The sequence below is a fragment of the Solanum lycopersicum genome, chromosome 10 (assembly GCF_036512215.1).
Source record: "Solanum lycopersicum chromosome 10, SLM_r2.1".
Classification (NCBI taxonomy): domain Eukaryota; kingdom Viridiplantae; phylum Streptophyta; class Magnoliopsida; order Solanales; family Solanaceae; genus Solanum; species Solanum lycopersicum.
In genome coordinates, this window is record NC_090809.1 from 47,260,661 (window position 1) to 47,270,362 (window position 9,702).

Here is a 9,702-nt window from a genome sequence, read left to right on the forward strand (position 1 = left end):
TAGGTTGGACATAAATTAGGTCAGAAATTAACGTGTTACTTTGCAATAAATGTGAGTGGTACAACTGTGGTATTATGAATCTTATATGATAATAATGAAGTGTGGCTTAGTTATTAGATTCACAAGGGTATTAAGAGGTATAACCGAGATTTTATGTAGTCAAATAAGATTCTAATTAAGTTAATGACTTCTCATATGCATCTTGATACTATATTTGAGTTGTCAATGTTGAGTAGACTGACGTAAACATTATTCGTTACCCTTAAGAGTTTGTAAAAGGGATCATCTATAGCCAATGACAAGCCTCTTAAGTAAAAAAGTTCAAGTTTCCTACAGTTAGGTAGATATGAAATTAGAAGGATGGTATTAGAGGTCCAAGAAAGAAAAGGAGACTATTAATGTAACATCTCGTATTCTAGATAAATTGAGATTAAGATAAGATAAACAAGAAGAATAAAATTCGCAAATAAGTAAAAGATCTGGAAAATTTCCAGATTTCAAAAGTGAGTTTTGGTCATTTTCAAATTGCAATAATTCCCAACTCAGGAGGAATTTGAATTATTTTTTTATATGGATGCAAATATCGTAGGAAGATATTTCAAAAAAAGGCCAAGTTTGCGAATTCTCGAGGTCGTATGGGGGAGATATGACTTTTCGAAGTTGGGCAGTTGAGCAGGAAAAGTTCAAGTTATCATGTTTTCTAATGTCTTTCACAAACGTTTTCACTTTGTTTTAAAGACTTAAAGTTCAAGACAAGAAAGAGTAAAGAGTTGAGCTCATTTCTTAAAAGGTATAAGGGAACTAAGTGTTTCCTAAGAGTTAAAGTTTCAAGTAAGCAAAGAGTATCAAATTGAGATAACTTCTCAAGAGTTATAAGGGAAATAAGTAGTAACTAAGGATTGACACATGGTTTCTAACTTTTGAGAAGGAAAAGAAGCTAGACTTTCATAGAGCCTATGTCTAGCTTTTATATAAAAAAGAGGACAATATCATTTCCTAGAGAGCTTTTTAAAAAGCTAATTTTTGAGCACTAATCTTTGTGTTTTTAAACATAATAGCTAATTTATTTTTGGGAGTGGTATTGAAAACCTATATAAGGGAGAGTTCAGATAATTCACGTTTACCATAAACCATGTTAGACACAATGGGTAGAAAAGGGTCATACTTTTTAGATGATTCCTTTTAAGAGTTTAATAGTGGATCCATTAGGCAGTTCAGGTCTTATTCATTTGACTGGTTATAGGATGCGCTGTCAGCGTCCACTAGACCGTTGTATCATGACTGTAGCTCTTAAGTGATGGTGGTCGGTGTCACGACCGGGATCTAGACCATAGATGCGACCGGCGTCGTTGACTACTCAAAGGTCGCACACAAGTCTACATACGTCATCACTATTTCTTCTTGGTTATTTTTAAATGAAAATTTGAACTTTTTTTACTTAACATTCATATAAGAGATTCTACTTAAACTCATAAACATTAACAATCAACCATGTAATATTAAGATCATCAATGGAAAGAAATAGTTCAATATTGCATTAAATGTTAACTTGTCAAAATGGCACCAATACGATGTCTTAATCAAAGAAAGAAACGCCAGTGGATATGCTCCACTAACTCAAACCTATATCTAACCTAGATTATAATGGGCAAGCATCCTCGAAATCATGAGCGCCTACCAAGTCTATATGAATGCTCCACGTCAAGATAGCTTCAGCGTCATATCCTAAGCTCTAACGTCCACCTATGCCTGCACCAAAAAGTATATAGTCGTACGGGATTAGTCCACACTTGTACTAAGTATAGGTGTATGAAAGCACACACCAAGGACATTCACCAATATCGTAATTAGGAAAGTCATGCCATGAGAGTAACATGCATCATCATACTTATCATATTGCAAATACAATATAAAAGATTACACATATCATATCACTAGTTCATATCATTATTTCTTATGTTATGAGACCTTGGAATCATGGACTTGAAATTAGTTCTTCCCAAGATGAGGTCTCAACATATGGGACCTCAACTAGAGAGCTTTCAATAACAAACACAAAGTCTGCTTCATTCATTCATACATACTTCATTTCATTCTTTCATATAGTAGTGCAGCCACCAGTCATACCGATGATGTAGTTTAAGACTCTCATCGGGTTCGCTGTACAATGATCAGGAATAACCTAGTGTTAATACTTAAGTCTAGCTCTCCTCTTGATTATCCTATCCTAACAACTTTGGTATCGTTCATTTCATTATGTTCATTCGTTGAGGCTGGCCTCATTTTTTCTATGGGAACTTTAACATTAACTGACATAGATCATGTAAAAATCATAAAATCCAGTGTGTAATCCCCTCATCTAAAAGAGGTGGAATCACCAGCCAAAGTGAACCAAAACATGCTAGCATATATAGGGAATTGGACCTTGGTAGATCCCTATATTGGCAGTATAGGTTTAAAGACAAGGAGATATAAGGAGACCCGTACCCGGCATGCCGGACAGTCTCATGTCATGGGGGTTACCTGAACCACCGCCCTTTCCGGAAGAAGGCATCACCGCTCATAGTTAGCCTATCGGTGCTCAATGTAATGTTCCATTACATTAAACTCATACATCATTGAAGCTGATTTCTATCATGAGGACATATAGGTTATTAGATTATTTATCATCTCATAATTAGTATTAAGTATGAATTTACTTTAATAGTTTCATTAGAGTGTTCATAGAGTCTGGTCTCTTTATTAGCTTTACACTCTCAGAGGTGAGTACGTTTTTGTAACATTTACTTAGGCTCATTTTAAATTGCTCTCATCTTTCACATTAGCCTCTTATCATATTGTCACGTCATTCATTAACTTTAACACATTTGCTTTTGATAATTACCCACCCCTTAACGTGCATGTTCATTTCATCATATGTCGTTTTATCACATATATCTTAGTATGACTTGCTTTTAAACGTATGCTAGACTTATGAGTCCATACATACAAGCCATGAGGCTTATTTCATAGTTTATGTAAGTGATTCATGTTTACGCAATATTATGTGGTACAAGACTTATGCATCTTGTAGATATTCCAAGGTATTGATATCGATCTTTAGAGGCAGCATTTATTAAATATTTTTTTACGTATCACTTATAGGTAAATAAAGAATTGGTTAATGGAACTCGATTTTGAATCCCTTGAACAACACTTAATCTTATTTTAAACTTGATAATTGCATTTTTCAGATTTCGGAGACCCTAGTTCGATTCCCATCAACCCCATAATATTTCATTCTTATTCTCCTCTGTTTTTTCATTTTAAGGCAAGGAGTTGTGGGTTCATCCCCCACAAGCTCATTATTATTTTTTAATTTATCTCTTAACTTTCTCACCTATCCAAGATGTTGTGGGTTCAATCCCCACTCCCCACATTTATGTTCTACTTTATTTTTCTAATAACTCTCTCATCCATTCAAGAGGTTGTGGGTTCAATCCTCACTCTCCACATTTTTTGTCTCCTTTATTGTTCTCCTAAATCTCTCATCCATTCAAGAGGTTGTGGGTTCAATCCCTACACTTCACATTTTATTTTTCTCATTTATTTTTCTCCTAAATCTCTCATTTATTCAAGAGGTTGTGGGTTCAATCCCCACTCTCCAGATTTTATTTTCGTCCTAATTCTCTCATCCATTTAAGAGATTGTGGGTTCAATCCCCACACTCCACATTTTATTCTCTCATTTATTTTTCTTCTAACTCTCTCACTCACCACATCTATTTTACTTTTCATTTTTTTCGTGAAAATTTTATGAAATTTGGTAAGGTCATAGTTTCAATCTCCAATGACCTCACATTTAAATTTTTTTAAAAATATAGCTAATTGTCCTTATCCTTGACAAAGACTCCAATAAATTTTCCTATCAATCTTTTGTTGATTTTTTTTGTATTTTTCATGTTATGATGTATTAGGTTCAATCAATACTGATCTCACTTAATTTACATCCAATTTTCATTGAATTTTGTAACACTTTTTTTGGCCGAACATAATCTACAAAATGCTTGAAATTTGTTCACTATTTTCAGCTTCTTTTTATTATCATTCATACGTTAATTCTTAAGGCATTTCGTGGATCATTTGGTGAATCATTAAGTGTAATCTTTTTATGATTATAGTCTGCAAAAAATTACCATTAAATGTAGCAACATTATACCACTTTTACACCTGTTGATTTACACAAACATCCGCACATAAAATTCAACCATAAAAAATATCATTTTTAAGGCTTAAAACCAAAAATCATGCCACAACACACACATACATTTTCACGAAATTTAGGCAGACAAATTTCTTCGTTCATACAATTATGAACATATAATCATATAGACATTAGCACGAAAATTGCACTTCATACCTAATATAAAATCAAACATACCAACCAAAGAGCGGTGATTGGAGCTAGTGACGGGGAACATGTAATGGGGAACAATCCTAGTTTCGGAATAGAACAATCGGAGATTTTAACATTGTTCAACACTTAAACTTGCTGCGCAAAACTTATCCAAATTCACTTCCAATCCCTAAACTCACACCTTACCTGGCTAGCGTATTACGTTTTGCTTAACGTTTTAGGATTGCTTTCTCGTTTGTGTTTTGCATGCAAGTTCTTCTACTTATAAGAAATTTTATTCTCGAAGTTTTTTCAAACGTTTGGCAGCCAGAAAGAATGTGTGAAATGAGAGAGAGATAAACGTGAAGGACAAAAAGATAAACATGAAAGAGGTGAGTAACTTAGGATTAAGTGAAGTAGTTTAAACTTTGTTAACTAGGACTGTTTTAATCTACTAAAATATTATATAACTAGTTTAGTGAAATTAATATAATGCTCTTACAAAATGAGATTATAAACCTCAATTTAATCCACTTAAATGTTGCTATAATGGAGGTTCGAACCCGTGACGTCCCCAATGTGAAAATGGGTCCCTCTGGGTCGACCCGACCAAAACTGGCTAATTTATTAATAAATTAATATTAATAATCCTATTTTCCTATTTCTTGAATATGTATTTAAATATTAATTAACAAATTAATTTACCAATATAAATAATCAAGCTAAATCATGTCTCCCACCTTGGTTTGAACCCGAGTGGAGAAGGATTTTTGCTCAATTGGATGTTTTGGCCATTTCTATCTAAAATTCCCCTCCACCTTATTAATTAAATAATTAATTACAGATTTAGGGTAATTATGATATTACCCTTAGCCTGGAAAAAGGCCATCTTACCCCTAGACCCTCCAAACTTATGGTTTCCCCTTTTCAATTCCGGTAAAGACTCATCCGAGTAAAGCTTCATATTCGGGACCCCTACATTGCTGGACCCAACCTTTCCTATCTCAACTAACTCCCCAAGCTAGTTGACTTTGCTATCGTAGGGGTTCAGTGTTCTTGTTCTACGTTCATTAATCTTTGTGAACCCGGTCTGATCTAGGCATTCTAGATACATTGTACCCCCCTTAGGAAAATTTGTCCACAAAGGATACTACACATCATTTTGAAATAAAGAGGGAGATTTTCAAAAATATGTGAACATACTACAGACTTTACTCGTTGTGAATTTCTATTTCACACTTACTCTTGATAGTGCATATTACTCAAGCTTATCTGAAGCTTCATATTTGAGATTGAGGAACTTCCTTCTCAATCGCACTTAACTTGATGTACCTCACCACTTATGCTACACAAAAAAAAAATCATGTCCGCGCTATATAAAAACAGAAACATGACATGAAAACATGAATTTCTTTTAATTCACATAGTGCAATTTTTACACATACGATTTTGGACTTACAACACCAAGTCGACTATTGCACTAAAAGTTAGAGTTTCTTAAACTAAATCAGCCTTAGGATGAGTATATCTAACCCCTAAGATAAAATCTTGTACTCCTTAAGATTTGAAACTATATAGCTTTGTTGGATTTTTCCACGCCCTGCCCATTACCACCATATCTCATTTGGAAAACTAAAACTCACTACCCTGGTTTAATAGTCTATGGTAGCATAACATTTATGGAGAAAGTCCATACCTAATCTATTCAATTCCTTTTATTGGTGAAAATCTCTCTTACATATTAGTAGGTTGGTGCACATCCTCGAAACCTACTAGCAGCTTCACATTAATAGATTAAGGAACTCCTTCCTAATCTATTCTCATCAATTCATATAACATAAATAATCACATAAGTCAAATAAGTCAGCAATAAGAATGATGACTCTAACATATTGACTTCATACTAGTGCGAAAAAACATACACATGAAAAACTTATTTAGGCTAAGCACCTAGACATTACCAGAGGTGTCTTCCCCTACACCCCTAGACTAAAGTGCGAAGAATCGCTTCCTCCTTGGAACATCTTCACTAGGATCGTTCGGCTGATATTTCCCTTTCCTTTATCTCGACCTCTAATATATGGACACTCCTTCATCATGTGACCTGGTTTTCTAGAACAATAAAAACCGTTAGAGCCCCTCATACACTCTCCTCCATGCAGTTTGCCACACTTTCTACAAGGTGGCCTCTCCTGAGGTGTATCTACTTCATTTTTTCTCTTAACTCTAGGCTCGGAATACCAATCATAACGAACCTTCAATGAACTTTACTCCCCTTGGTGGTAGATTCCCTTGTTAAACCTGGGCTTATCCCTGATTTCATTACTACTCTTTCCTGAAAATTTTTTTTCAGCTTGCCTTGACCTGTGCAATGCCCTAGTATGCCTTCTCTTCTTGTTTTCCTCCAATTGTTGGACACGGGCCATAAGACTGGAAAAGTCCATGCTCGTATGTAGCATAGCTGCCTCACACTCCTTCTGGAGATTCTCATCAATCTTATATCCAATGTAAACGGGAGGATTCATCCTCATAAAGTGCCTTAACCTGCTAGCTATGGTGCTGGCAGGTGGGTTCTTTCTGGGAACACCTTGTTGCTCTGCCTGCGCTATCCTAGTCTGACCTTGTAAGGTGATGGCTTGGGCCATATGTACTAAGGGTGTCCTCACTTCTCAATCTCTCAACCCAGTTGGGTTAACAGAAATCTTCCTTCCAGCAGCTGGAGCCTCAAATCTGTCAGCATGCGTTTTTCCTCGTATTCATCTTTCTGAATCTCAAGAGTTGATGTTAGATACACTCTTAACACCAAGAAATGAGAAATTAGAGAAGGCACGATAAGATTAGAAGAAGAGAATTTTTCCTATGCATCATGCAGTCTCTAATTCATGATAGTGGTGCACTTCACTACCTTGACATAGAAACTACTCGATGTGGTTGATAAGAACTTATTATCCTCAGATTTAAGCTAATGATATGATACCAACTTCGTCACAACCATGGGCTAAGACCACAGACGAGACCATCGTCGTTGACCTCTAAGAAGTCGCTGACAAGCCTACATACATCATCACTACTTTATCTATGTTTATTTTAGCGAGAAATTTGAAGTTTTTGTTAATTAACATTCATATAAGATATTCTACTTAAACTCATAAATGTTCAAAATCAACCATCTAATATTAACATACTCATATTAAAGAATTATTTCAATACTGCATTAAGTGTATACTTGCAAAAATGACATTAATACAAAGTCTGAAATAAAATTAGAAAGAACTGCTAGTAAAACATACTCCACTAACTAAAACCTATCAGAACACTTGTTGTAGAACGTATTCATTCTACCTAGTGTTTTCCATGATGTGGAATGGTCTTATTTGTGAAGAATTAAAATGGTACTATAATGATTTGTATATACTAAAGGTAGTTGAACAAGACTACAACTATAAATAAGTATCCTCTTCATCACAATGATTATTTTGTTGATAAGCTTAAGCGTTTGTTAGTGTACTCCAAGATTGACTTGAGGTAGGGTTACCATCATCTGAGTGTCACATTTGGAGAGCATACCCTAGACGCGACCGGCGTCGTCATCCACTCAGAGGACTAAGACAATCCTTTAGCATTCGTCATGTCATGTCATCACATAAAATTGTGGAAATTAAATACTCTAAATACAATATAAAGTATACTTGGACTTCATACATAATCATTAAAGCATACATACGATCTTCTAAAGACTTTCTCATATAAAAAAACATATAAAGAGTACAAATCTGGACTTAGCCAATAAAAGTTAATATGACATATATCCCCTAATACAAAAGAATCAAAAAACATAATGGAAATACGTGTAGTATTTAAATCTACTAAAGTCTTCGCAAGCTAGAATATGAAAAGATAACATCATCGAACATGAGAACCTACCAAAACTTGGAGAAAGAGTTCCAAGCTTCTTTAATTAACATTCTTAATCTTCAATGGACGGAACCTACATTTGTAGTAATATAAAGTAATGGGGTTAGTACGCACATGTACCAACTATGGGTATATGCACATAACATTTAAGGTCATGCATAAAACAAATCATTTCTTATAAAGCATGCTAAGTCATTTGAAAATCTTCAATACACATACCGTAGAACATATACAAGTTAAGGATTCAATAAACATAAATCATTATCATAATTAAATACATGTTATAAAAGAGTCATGTTAACACTTCATGTTAAGTAGATCATATAAAAATAACATACAAAAACCATACAAATGATCCCATCCCTGACCTACAAGTGCAATGGTGATGTGAAGCCCATATAACCCCACAAAACCAAATAGATAAGATAGGAGACCACAAGTAGAGTTTTGCTTCATATAAATTGTAACATAAGTAGCCATCACCTCATAAAGCAATATAGGTCAATTACATGCTCATTAACGTAACCAACTTCATATAAGAGTAACAATATTGATCATATGAATCATACCTTTCATGTTACCATACTACATAAGAACAATCTCCTAGGACTTCCTTTAGAGTCAACTTGTGCAATGTCTAGGTAGATTCCCATAACCCTACATATACTAAGTAGACCCTTCAAGTCACCCTATTAAACTTCCATTTAATTGTGTGTAATTTTACTTAAGGCAACATTGTGAACCTACCGACTAAAGTAAAAGGAAACATGACATAGCTTTCTAGGTGTATCCACAAATTAGTATCCTATGTTCGCAACTTAGTTCAAGAAATAGGAGATGTATTAGAGACTTATAGTTCTACATTACATGGAAGCCTCTATCTCATGAGATTCATTGTGAACCTACCTTCCTAATAGGGAAATGACGCCTCTAATATATAGTCCATCGGTGCTTAGCTTAAGTCCTATTTTGATTAATCTTTAAGTCATCATTTATTCTTAAATCTTATCATAAGTAATAGGAGATTAACTCCTTGTATAAACATGATAATGATCTCTTTAAGATTAGATGAGAATTTCCTTTCATCGTAATATTTTGTTTGCGATATTAACATATCATAAATCATTTTGTGCGAAGTATAGATGAAAATATCATAAATTTGCATTATCGTATTATTATCGTAATCTCACGATTATCATATTCAAAGCCCATCATATATACATATCATCATATACATACATCATTAACATAGTAACATCATTCATAGGCTAACATAAAAATTGTTGAGTAATCACGACTTAAGAAGAGTTACCTCTTGCTTCCGAGATCCTTAGTCAAAAAATTATGTTCAAATTATAATAATCATATGAACAACATAATAAAATACTCGATAGCATACACAATACTAACTCT